This window comes from Tachyglossus aculeatus, unplaced genomic scaffold (assembly GCF_015852505.1).
Source record: "Tachyglossus aculeatus isolate mTacAcu1 unplaced genomic scaffold, mTacAcu1.pri scaffold_101_arrow_ctg1, whole genome shotgun sequence".
NCBI classification, from domain to species: domain Eukaryota; kingdom Metazoa; phylum Chordata; class Mammalia; order Monotremata; family Tachyglossidae; genus Tachyglossus; species Tachyglossus aculeatus.
In genome coordinates, this window is record NW_024044842.1 from 1,614,415 (window position 1) to 1,626,489 (window position 12,075).

General features: G+C 42.0%; 4 non-coding genes across 4 annotated transcripts; 1 reads left to right on the plus strand and 3 right to left on the minus strand.

Annotated features, from left to right (window-relative positions):
- Positions 1-1,229: 1,229 nt before the first annotated feature.
- TRNAN-GUU lies at positions 1,230-1,303 on the minus strand. Its single transcript has one exon. It is a non-coding gene; the product is annotated as a tRNA-Asn (tRNA).
- A 1,151-nt stretch (positions 1,304-2,454) lies between these two features.
- Positions 2,455-2,526, plus strand: TRNAQ-CUG. Its single transcript has one exon. It is a non-coding gene; the product is annotated as a tRNA-Gln (tRNA).
- Positions 2,527-6,238: 3,712 nt separating this feature from the next.
- On the minus strand, positions 6,239-6,311 carry TRNAV-AAC. The gene has a single exon. It is a non-coding gene; the product is annotated as a tRNA-Val (tRNA).
- A 1,876-nt stretch (positions 6,312-8,187) lies between these two features.
- Positions 8,188-8,260, minus strand: TRNAK-CUU. The gene has a single exon. It is a non-coding gene; the product is annotated as a tRNA-Lys (tRNA).
- Between the last annotated feature and the right edge of the window lie 3,815 nt (positions 8,261-12,075).

The following is a 12,075-nucleotide window of genomic DNA, read 5'->3' on the forward strand; positions in this document are numbered from 1 at the left end:
ACCTTGTAACCTCCCCAGCGCTTAGTACAGTGCTTTGCACATAGTAAGCGCTTAATAAATACCATTATTATTATTATTTATTAGCATATTGACTCAAGTGCCGACCACTGGGCTGAACCCTAGAGTAGGTGCAGGAGAAACACCTACACCTGGTGGTATCCACCCCAGCTCTTAGTACAGTGCCTGGCACATAGTAAGTGCTTAACAAATACTATCAATCAATCAATCAATCGTATTTATTGAGCGCTTACTGTGTGCAGAGCACTGTACTAAGCGCTTGGGAAATACAGGTTGGCAACATATAGAGGCAGTCCCTACCCAACAGTGGGCTCACAGTCTAAAAGGGGGAGACAGAGAACAAAACCAAACATACTAACAAAATAAAATAAATAGAATAGATATGTGCAAGTAAAATAAATAAATAATTAAATAAATAGAGTAATAAAATGTACAAACATATATACATATCAGGTGGGACACAATTCCACAACAGTTCCCATCCCCGTCTTCATTCAGTCATTCAATCAATCAATCAATCGTATTTATTGAGCGCCTACTGTGTGCAGAGCACTGTACTAAGCGCTTGGGAACGTGTTCACTGAGCTCTGTGTGCAGAGCACTGTACTAAGCGCCCGGCTCCACCATTTGTCTGCTGTGTAACCTTGGGCAAGCCAATTAACTTTTCTGAGTGACCTCATCGCTAAAATGGGGATTAAGACTGTGACCCCCCCCCTTACATGCATTAGGTTTTGGCATTAGATTCCTGATTGTATCTTAGCTTGGAACAGTGTTGGGCACACAGTAAGCGCTTAACAAATACCATCATTATTATTATGATTATTTACAAATACATCATACTTGCAGGATAGACAAGTCAAGGATACTGATAAGACTGTGACCCCCCCCCCTCAAACGTGGGACAACTTGATTACCTTTGTACCTATTCCTGCGCTTAGAACAGTACTTGGCACATAGTAAGAGCTTAACAAATACCATTATTATTATTATTATCATTGCAATTCAGCAAGTACAACTCAATCATGCCTTCCTCTCTCCTTCCCTTCCATCCTTCAATCTGGGATTGCAAAGGCAAGTCTGAAGCCCATTGAAGGGGGGGATACGGGTGTGAGGGTCGGGCCCACGAGAGTGGGGAAAAAGCACTAAAAAAAAGAGAGAGTAAAGGGTGGAAGAAGCTAGAGGAAATTTTATTTTTAATTTAAAAAACTCCTCGTCCCTGGGTGGGCTCGAACCACCAACCTTTCGGTTAACAGCCGAACGCGCTAACCGATTGCGCCACAGAGACAACTGGCAAGCCCTTTTTTTATCCCTGGTTGTCGTACGCGTCGTTTTACAGAGTGTATTTGGAAATTATTAGAGTTTAGTTCATTCGTTCATTCAATCCTATTGATTGAGCGCTTTCTGCGTGCAAAGCACTATACTAGGCTCTTGGGAGACTGAACTATAATGAGCCAAAAATGCCCCAAATGAGCTCACAGTCTGGAGGGGGAGACAGACATTAATAGTAATAAATCAACAGATGATATTATTGGACCTCTGAAGACAGGAGGGAACAAGAAACACAATAATAATGGTATTTGTTAAGCGCTTACTATGTGCAAAGAACTGTTCTAAGCGCTGGGGAGGTTACAAGGTGACGAGCTCTGCCAATTGTCAGCTGTGTGACTTTGGGCAAGTCACTTAACTTCTCTGTGCCTCAGTTCCCTCATCTGTAAAATGGGGATTAAGACTGTGAGCCCCACCTGATCACCTTGTATCTCCTCCACGCTTAGAACAGTGCTTTGCACGTAGTAAGCGCTTAACAAATACCATTATTATTATGAGGTTGTCCCGGGGGGGGGCTCACTGTTTTAATCCCCATTTTACAGATGAGGGAACTGAGGCCCAGAGAAGTTAAGTGACTTGCCCAAAGTCACACAGTTGGGGGAGTGGCATTTGAATCCATGATCTCTGACTCCAAAGCCCGGGCTCTTTCCACTGAGTCACGCTGCTTCTCTAAAAATAGTGATATTTGTTAAGCGCTTAGTTTGTGCCAAGCACTGTTCTAAACGGTGGGGTAGATACAAGGTGATCAGGTTGTCCCACGTGGGGCTCACAGGCTTCATCCCCATTTTACAGATGAGGGAACTGAGGCACAGTGAAGTGAGGTGACTGGCCCAAAGTCACACAGCTGGTAAGGGGAGGAGCGGGATTAGAACCCATGACCTCAGCCAAAGGATTTTGGGGATTTGACAGGTGGAATTGAGTAAGCAACGGGCCGCCTCTGCCTCTTGCATGCATTAGATACCTGATTGTATCTTTGCTTAGAACAGCGTTTGGCACACCGTAAGCGCTTAACAAATACCATTATTATGATTATTTACAAACACATCATACTTGTAGGATAGACAAGTCAAGGATACTGATGAGAGATTGTAACAAATTTATTTATAGGGCGGTTCCATGGTGTAATGGTCAGCACTCTGGACTCTGAATCCAGCGATCCGAGTTCAAATCTCGGTGGGACCTTTATTCTATTTTATTTTTCTGTCTCAGCAATGCATTAAGACTTTCATCATCTTTTATCCCACTTGGCTCTGACGGAAACACGGTACACTAATTCGGATGTCTCCGTCTTTAACAACCTCGACAGTGTCTAACAAGTGTTGTTGGGAGGGAGAGGATTTTATTAGGAGTGACTCCCCTTCTGGACTATAAACTCGTTATGGGCAGTATTTAGTTTAGTTATGGAATTTGTTAGGCGCTTACTCTGTGCAAGGCACTGTACTGAGCGCTGAAAATAATAATAATAGTATTGTTAAGCGCTTACTATGTGCCTGGCACCGTACTAAGCGCTGGGGTGGATACAAGCAAATCGGGTTGGACACAGCTCCTGTCCCATGTGGGGGGGGGGGTCACACTCCTAATCCCCGTTTTACAGATGAGGAAACTGAGGCACAGAAGGGAAGTGACTTGCCCAAGGTCACACAACAGACACGTGGTTGAGTCGGGATTAGAATTCATGACATTCTGACTCCCAGGCCCGAGCTCTTGGGAAATATATCTATATCTATATATAGTTATATCTATATATACCTATATAGATATATCTATATATGTCTATATATATCTATATATACATCTAATTGTTGTTAGTAGATATATTTCAGCGCTCAATAATAATAATAATAATAATGGCATTTGTTAAGCGCTTACTAGGTGCCAGCACTGTTCTAAGCGCTGGGGGAGATACAAGGTGATCAGGTTGTCCCACGTGGGGCTCACAGTCTTAATCCCCATTTTACAGATGAGGGAATTGAGGCACATAGAAGTTAAGTGATTTGCCCAAAGTCCCACAGCTGATTAGTGGCGGACCCCGGATTAGATAAATTCCTTGATTGATTAATTGATTATACAATCAATCCATCCATAGTGATTGGGCGCATGGCCCTGGGCTAAACTCTTGGGAGAGGACTTCGAAGCTTAGCTCTCTTTTCTCAAAGTTTCCAGTCCACTGGGGGAGAAAAACAGAAATTAAAGTACGCGTAGAAGTGAGAGGAAAAATGCTAATTTAAATGAGAAAGTGCTTAAGTAGGAGAGTAGATGTGGAGAGGACTTGTTAGGCTTTGTTGAAAGGGTGAAGACTGGGAAAGAGAGAAAATAGAGAAAGCTCAGAAGCAGGATAATAATCATGATAATAATACTAATTGTGGCATTTGTTATGCGCTTACTATGTGCCAAGCGCTGTAATCAGCGCCACTTCACTTCTCAAGCAAGTCACCTGTAAAAAAGGGATTGAGATTGGGAGCCCCAGGTGGGACAGGGCCTGTGTCCAAGATGATTTGCTTGTACTGTTATTATTATTATTATTAATTTGTTAAGCTCTTACTATATGCCAAGCACTGTTCTAAACGCTGGGGGAGATACAAGATAATCTATTATCATTATTATTATTATTATGGTATTTGTTAAGCGCTTATTATGTGCCAAGCGCTGTTTTAAGCACTGGGGGAGATACAAAGTAATCTGTTATTATTATTATCATAGTGTTTATTAAGCGCTTACTATGTGCCAATTGCTGTCCTAAGCGCTGGGGGAGATACAAGGTAATCTATTATTATTATTATTATGGTATTTATTAAGCGCTTATTATGTGTCAAGCGCTGTTTTAAGCACTGGGGGAGATACAAAGTAATCTGTTATTATTATTATCATAGTGTTTATTAAGCGCTTACTATGTGCCAATTGCTGTCCTAAGCGCTGGGGGAGATACAAGGTAATCTATTACTATTATTATTACGGTATTTGTTAAGCGCTTATTATGTGCCAAGCGCTGTTTTAAGCACTGGGGGAGATACAAAGTAATGTTATTATTATTATCATAGTGTTTATTAAGCGCTTACTATGTGCCAATTGCTGTCCTAAGCGCTGGGGGAGATACAAGGTAATCTATTATTATTATTATTATTATGGTACTTGTTAAGCGCTTATTATGTTCCAAGTGCTGTTTTAAGCACTGGGGGAGATACAAAGTAATCTATTATTATTATTATCATAGTATTTATTAAGCACTTACTATGTGCCAAGCGCTGTCCTAAGCGCTGGGTGAGATACAAGGTCATCTATTATTATTATGGTATTTGTTAAGCGCTTATTACGTACCAAGCACTGTTCTAAGCGCTGGGGGTGATACAAAGTATCAGATTGTCCCACGTAGGGCTCACAATACCCATTTTACAGATGAGGTAACCGAGGCACAGAGAAATGCGGTTTGCTCAAGGTCACCCAGCAGACAAGTGGAGGAGGAGGAACTGTACTTCCCAAGCGCTTAGTACAGTGCTCTGCACACAGTAAGCGCTCAATAAATACGATTGAATGAATGAATCAGAACTCACATCCTCTGGCTCCCAAGCCCGGGCTCTTTCATTCATTCAATCGTATTTATTGAGCGCTTACTGTGTGCAGAGCACTGTACTAAGCGCTTGGGAAGTACAAGTTGGCAACATCTAGAGACGGTCCCTACCCAACAGCGGGCTCACAGTCTAGAAGGGGGAGACAGACAACAAAACAAAACATATTAACAAAATAATAGTAGTCTTATCCGACCCCAACGCTTAGTACAGTGCCTGGCAAGTTAGTAAGCGCCTATCAAATACCCCAAGTATCATCAGTATTATTACTGATTATTAATCATATAATAATAAATCCAAGGAAGTTTGGGAGAAAATATTCGCAACAGTATCATCAGTATTATTATTCATTATTAATCGTATAATAATAAATCCAAGGTAGTTTGGGAGAAAATATTCGCAACAGTATCATCAGTATTATTATTCATTATTATTAATCGTATAATAATAAATCCAAGGTAGTTTGGGAGAAAATATTCGCAACAGTATCATCAGTATTATTATTCATTATTATTAATCGTATAATAATAAATCCAAGGTAGTTTGGGAGAAAATATTCGCAACAGTATCATCAGTATTATTATTCATTATTAGCAATGTAGTTTGGGAGAAAATATTCGCAACAGTATCATCAGTATTATTATTCATTATTATTAATCGTATAATAATAAATCCAAGGTAGTTTGGGAGAAAATATTCGCAACAGTATCATCAGTATTATCATTCATTATTATTAATCGTATAATAATAAATCCAAGGCAGTTTGGGAGACAATATTCGCAACAGTATCATCAGTATTATTATTGATTATTAATCGTATAATAATAAATCCAAGGAAGTTTGGGAGAAAATATTCGCAACAGTATCATCAGTATTATTATTCATTATTATTAATCGTATAATAATAAATCCAAGGTAGTTTGAGAGAAAATATTCGCAACAGTATCATCAGTATTATTATTCATTATTATTAATCGTATAATAATAAATCCAAGGTAGTTTGAGAGAAAATATTCGCAACAGTATCATCAGTATTATTATTCATTATTATTAATCGTATAATAATAAATCCAAGGTAGTTTGGGAGAAAATATTCGCAATAGTATCATTATTGATTATTAATCGTATAATAATAAATCCAAGGTAGTTTGGGAGAAAATATTCGCAACAGTATCATCAGTATTATTATTCATTATTAATCGTATAACAATAAATCCAAGGAAGTTTGGGATAAAACATTCGCAACAGTATCATCATTCATTATTATTAATCGTATAATAATAAATCCAAGGTAGTTTGGGAGAAAATATTCGCAACAGTAAACCCAAAAGTGTTTCCGCCCGGTTTCGAACCGGGAACCTTTCGCGTGTTAGGCGAACGTGATAACCACTACACTACGGAAACCTCACACTTGAAACATTTAGCTTCAGAGCAGAGAACAAGGCAATCATTCTTTCATTTATTTAATTGTATTTATTGAGTGTTTACTGTGTGCAAAAACACTGAACTAAGCGCTTAGAAATTACAATTCAGCAATAAAGAGAGACAATCCCTGCCCACACTCTGTCATTTACTCTTTGATTCTTGTCAATCCCAAACCCAGCTGGGGAAAAAAAGATTCCGGACTGGGCAGATAAATAATAATAATTGCGGGACTTGTTAAGCGTTTACCGTGTGCCAGGCACTGTATTAAGCGCTGGGGTGGAGACAAGCGAATCAGGTAGGACGAGGTCCCTGGCCCCCGTGGGGCTCACAGTCTCCATCCCCATTTGCTCTGCACACAGTAAGCGCTCAATAAATAACGATTGAATTGGGCAGATGAGGGAACTGAGGCCCAGAGAAGAGAAGTGACCTGCCAAGGTCACACACCAGACAAGGGGCGGAGTCAGAATTAGAACCTGTGCCCTTCTGGGTTTCTTGGTGTGAAGAAACAATAATGACCATCAGCAGACCCCCAAATGGCTGGCAGGCCAGTGACATTTTGTTTGGGATTTCATTCGGTCATTCAATCGTATTTATTGAGCGCTTACTGTGTGCACAGCACTGTACTAAGCACCGTGACTCGATGTCCCCTGTCTCGCCGCCGATCCCTGGTCCACGTCCTGCCTGGAATACGCTCTCCCTTCCTCAAATCCCATTGCCTGACTCTCCCCACCTTCAAAGCCTTGATTGAAGGCCCACCTCCTCCAAGAGGCCTTCCCAGACTAAGCCCCCTTTTCAATCGATCAATCAATCGTATTTATTGAGCGCTTACTGTGTGCAGAGCACTGTACTAAGCGCTTGAGAAGTACAAGTTGGCAACATTCCCTTCCCTTCTCCCATGCCAATTGTCTGCTGTGTGACTTTGGGTAAGTCACTTCACTTCTCTGGGCCTCAGTTCCCTCACCTGTAAAATGGGGATTAAGACTGTGAGCCCCCCGTGGGACAACCTGATCACCTTGTAACCTCCCCAGCGCTTAGAACAGTGCTTTGCACATAGTAAGCACTTAATAAATACCATTATTATTATTATTATTATTCCCTTCTGCTTCGCCCTGACTCGCTCACCCTTGTTTCCCCCCCATCCCTGCCCCACAGCACTTTATCTGTCATTTATTTATTTCTATTAATGGTTGTCTCCCCCTCTAGACTGTAAATTTATTGCGGGCAGGCCTTATCTGTTTATTGTTATATTGTACTCCTCCAAGAACTCAGTACAGAGCTCTGCATACAGTAAGTGCCCAATAAATACTACTGAATGAATGAACGAATGAAAGGAACACAAACACACACAGTACCAGGCCGCAGGTCTGCTCCTAGTCTGCTGTGTGACCCTGGGCAAGTGACTTAACCTCTCTGGGCCTCAATATCTAAAATGGGCGCTACCTCCTCCTCCCTTTCAGACCGCGAAAGCACAGAACCTTTCTCCAATTCTCACCCGGGGCTGAATACAGTGATCAATAGATAGTGTACGTAATAAAGAAACGCAACAAAAAATATAATGCGATGACTACGATAGAAATATATAACAAGATAAATTTGAATACAATAAAAACAACACCTACAAAAAATCCTCAATAATCAAAGATATCTGCTGAGCGTTTAGTATGTGCAAAATCCTGCACCAAGCACTGTATTCGGTTGCCGATTGTACTTTCCAAACGCTCAGTACAGTGCTCTGCACACAGTAAGCGCTCATATTATATCATATATATTATTATATTATACTATATTATAATGTAATAAAATAATCATATAGTTATGATGTTGGTATTATTATTAATTAGGGAAAAAAGCCAGTCGCCCAACGTGGGGCTCGAACCCACGACCCTGAGATTAAGAGTCTCATGCTCTACCGACTGAGCTAGCCGGGCGGTGGTACCGTATGATTTCCTGGAGGTCTCTCCACTTTATCAGAGCAGAAATGCTCTCTTTTAAGCCTTTTTTTTTCTTTAAATGGTATTTATTAAGCGCTTACTATGTGGAAAGCACTGTTCTAAGCGCTGGGGAGGTTGCAAACTGATCAGGTTGTCCCAAGGGGGCTCCCAGTCCTAATCCCCATTTTACAGATGAGGTAACCGAGCCACACAAAAGCATGGCTCAGTGGAAAAAGCCCGGGTTTTGGAGTGAGAGGTCGTGGGTTCAAATCCCTACTCCGCCACTTGCCAGCTGTGTGACTTTGGGCAAGTCACTTAACTTCTCTGGGCCTCAGTGACCTCATCTGGAAAATGGGGATTAAGTCCGTGAGCCCCACGTGGGACAACTTGATTACCTTGTAGCTACCCCAGCGCTTAGAACAGTGCTTTGCACATAGTAAGCGCTTAATAAATGCCATTTTTAAAAAAGAAAAAAGTTAAGTGACTTGCCCAAAGTCACACAGCTGACAGTTGGCAGAGTCGGGATTTGAACCCTTGATTTTTTTCCCCCTTCCCCCCCCCCCCGGGCCTATTCCCGGGGCTCTGCACGTCGCGACAATCGCGACCTGTATATATGTTTGTACGTATTTATTACTCTATTTATTTTACTTGTACATATCTATTCTACTGATTTTATTTTGTTAATATGTTTTGTTTTGTTGTCTGTCTCCCCCTTCTAGACTGTGAGCCCGCTGTCGGGTATGGACCGTCTCTAGGTGTTGCCAACTTGGACTTCCCAAGCGCTTAGTACAGTGCTCTGCACACAGGAAGCGCTCAATACATACGGTTGATTGACAGGACCCGAGCGTCGGGACAGACGGAATCGCGGCCTGCTCGGCTTGGGAGGACTACCATCGAGCTGCGGAGGCCTCCTGCCGCCTAGAGCGGCCCCACGAGCGGCGCACTTCCCTGAGTGTGACGCACTTCCGGTCCTTGCCGCCGCCGCGCCTACAGCGCCACCTGGGGGCTACAATGCGAAACTGGGCGCGCTGCAGGGAGAGGGAGGAACCGCGCCCCCCACCGGAAGTAATAATAATAACAATAATAATAATAGCATTTATTAAGCGTTTACTATGTGCCAAGCACTGTTCTAAGCGCTGGGGTAGATCAGGTGGTCATTCATTCATTCCTTCAATCGCATTTATTGAGCGCTTACCGTGTGCAGAGCACTGGACTGAGCGCTTGGGAAGGGGGAGACAGCCGACAAAACAAAACATATTAACAAAATTTTACGAATGAGGTCACTGATGCCCAGAGAATAATAATAATAATCATTATTGGGATTTTTTAAACGCTTACTATGTGCCAAGCCCTGTTCTAAGCACTGGGGTAGACACAAGGTAATCAGGCTGCCCCCCGTGGGGCTCACAGTCTCCATCCCCATTTGGCATTATTATTCACTGATGCCCAGAGAATAGTAATAATGCTACTAATAATGACGGCATTTATTAAACGCTTACTATGTGCAAAGAATTCATTCATTCAGTCGTATTCATTGAGCGCTTACTGTGTGCAGAGCACTGTACTAAACGCTTGGGAAGTACAAGATGGATTCACTGATGCCCAGAGAATAATAATAATAATAATAATAATAATAATAATAATAATAATAGCATTTATTAAACGCTTACTACGTGCAAAGCACTGTTCTAAGCGCTGGGGGGATACAAGGTGATCAGGTTGTCCCCCGTGGGGCTCACAGTCTCCACCCCCATTTTACAGATGAGGTCACTGATGCCCAGAGAATAATAATAATAATAATGATGGAATTTTTTAAACGGTTACTATGTGCCAAGCACTGGTCTAAGCACTGGGGTAGACACAAGGTAGTCAGGTTGCCCCCGTGGGGCTCACAGTCTCCATCCCCATTTGACATTATTATTCATTCATTCAATCGCATTTATTGAGCGCTTACTGTGTGCAGAGCACTGTACTAAGCGCTTGGGAAGTACAAGTTGGATTCACTGATGCCCGGAGAATAATAATAATAATAATAATGGCATTTATTAAACGCTTACTATGTGCCAAGCACTGTTCTAAGCACTGGGGTAGACACAAGTTAATCAGGTTGTCCCCCGTGGGGCTCACAGTCTCCATCCCCATTTGACATTATTATTATTCACTGATGCCCAGAGGATAATAATAATGCTAATAATAATAATGGCATTTATTAAACAATTACTATGGGCAAAGCCCTGTTCTAAGCTCTGGGGGGATGCAAGGTGATCAGGTTGCCCCACGCGGGGCTCACAGTCTCCATCCCCATTTTACAGATGTGGTCACCGAGGCCCAGAGAATAACAATGATAATAATAATAATGGCATTTATTAAACGCTTACTATGCGCAAAGCACTGTTCTAAGCACTGGGGGGTTTACAAGGTGATCAGGTTGTCCCACGTGGGACTCGCAGGCTTAATCCCCATTTGACAGATGAGGGAGATGAGGCACAGAGAAGTAAAGTGGTTTGCCCCTGGTCACACAGGAGGTTGCCTCTCAAGTAGCCATGAATGAGGAAGGGTCCCATTCACTGTCCTGCCTCCTGACCACCTGTTCTTGGGGACCAGGGGTTGGATATTTTTTCACAGCATTTGGTATCTTTGCCATCAGCAAGATCTTTATAAATACCAATACTGCTAATCAGTACAGTGCTCTGAACATAGTAAGCGCTCAATAAATACGATTGATAAAGATCAAGCACTGGTATTTATTGAGTGCTTATCGTGTGCTAAGTGCTTTGAAGACTACAAGGCGAATAGCCTCTAGACTGTATGTTCCTCGTGGGCAGGGAACATGTCTAACAACTCTGTTGTACTTTATCAAGCGCTTAGTACAGTGCTCTGCACACAGTAAGCGCTCAATAAATACGATTGATGATGATGATGATGATTAAGCGCTTAGTAAATACCTTTGATGATGAATAGGGTCGGTAGCTGCGATCTCTGCTCTCAAAGGGCCTGGGCTCGAGAGGCAGAGGACCTGGGTTCTAATATCGCGTCTGCCACTTGCATGCTGTGTGACATTGGGTATGTAACTTGACTTCTCTGAACCCAAGTTCCCTCATCTGTAAAGTGTAGATTTAATACCCATTCTCCCTCCTCCCTACAAGGTGAGCCTCATGTGGGAGTTGATGAATTTATATCCAACCAATTTATATTCAAGCGCTTAGTACAGTGCTCTGCACACAGTAAGCGCTCAATAAATATGATTGAATGAATATCCATCCCAGTGCTTAGAGGAGTGCTTGGCACATAGTTTTTGGATGGGCTGGGCGGGGGTTAGTTATTTTTTAGTTTTTTAGTTAGTTATTTTTTAAATCCATACTCTGTGCTAGGCACAGTTCTAAGCACTTTAGTAGATACAAGGTAATCCGGTTGGACACAGTCCCTGTCCCCCATGAAGCTCAAAGTCTTAATCCCCATTTTACAGATGAGGTAACTGAGGCCCAGAGAAGTGAAGTGGCTTGCCCAAGGTCACACAGCAGACAAGTGGCAGAGTCAGAATTAGAACCCAATTCCCGATCCCAGGCCTGTGCTTTAATCACTGGGTAAGTGCTTAACAAATATATTATTATTATGATATCATTATCATTATTTGTACAGAGGGGAACAAATGAAATTAAAGATAGAGGAAATGGTAGAGTTGAGGGATGCACAATCTAAAAGTGGAGACGGGCATAAAAGTAAATTGTAAGTTGTAAGTAAGCTACTGTTACTGCTTTGCTCACGGTAGATTCATTCGATTGTATTTATTGAGCGCTTACTGTGTGCAGAGC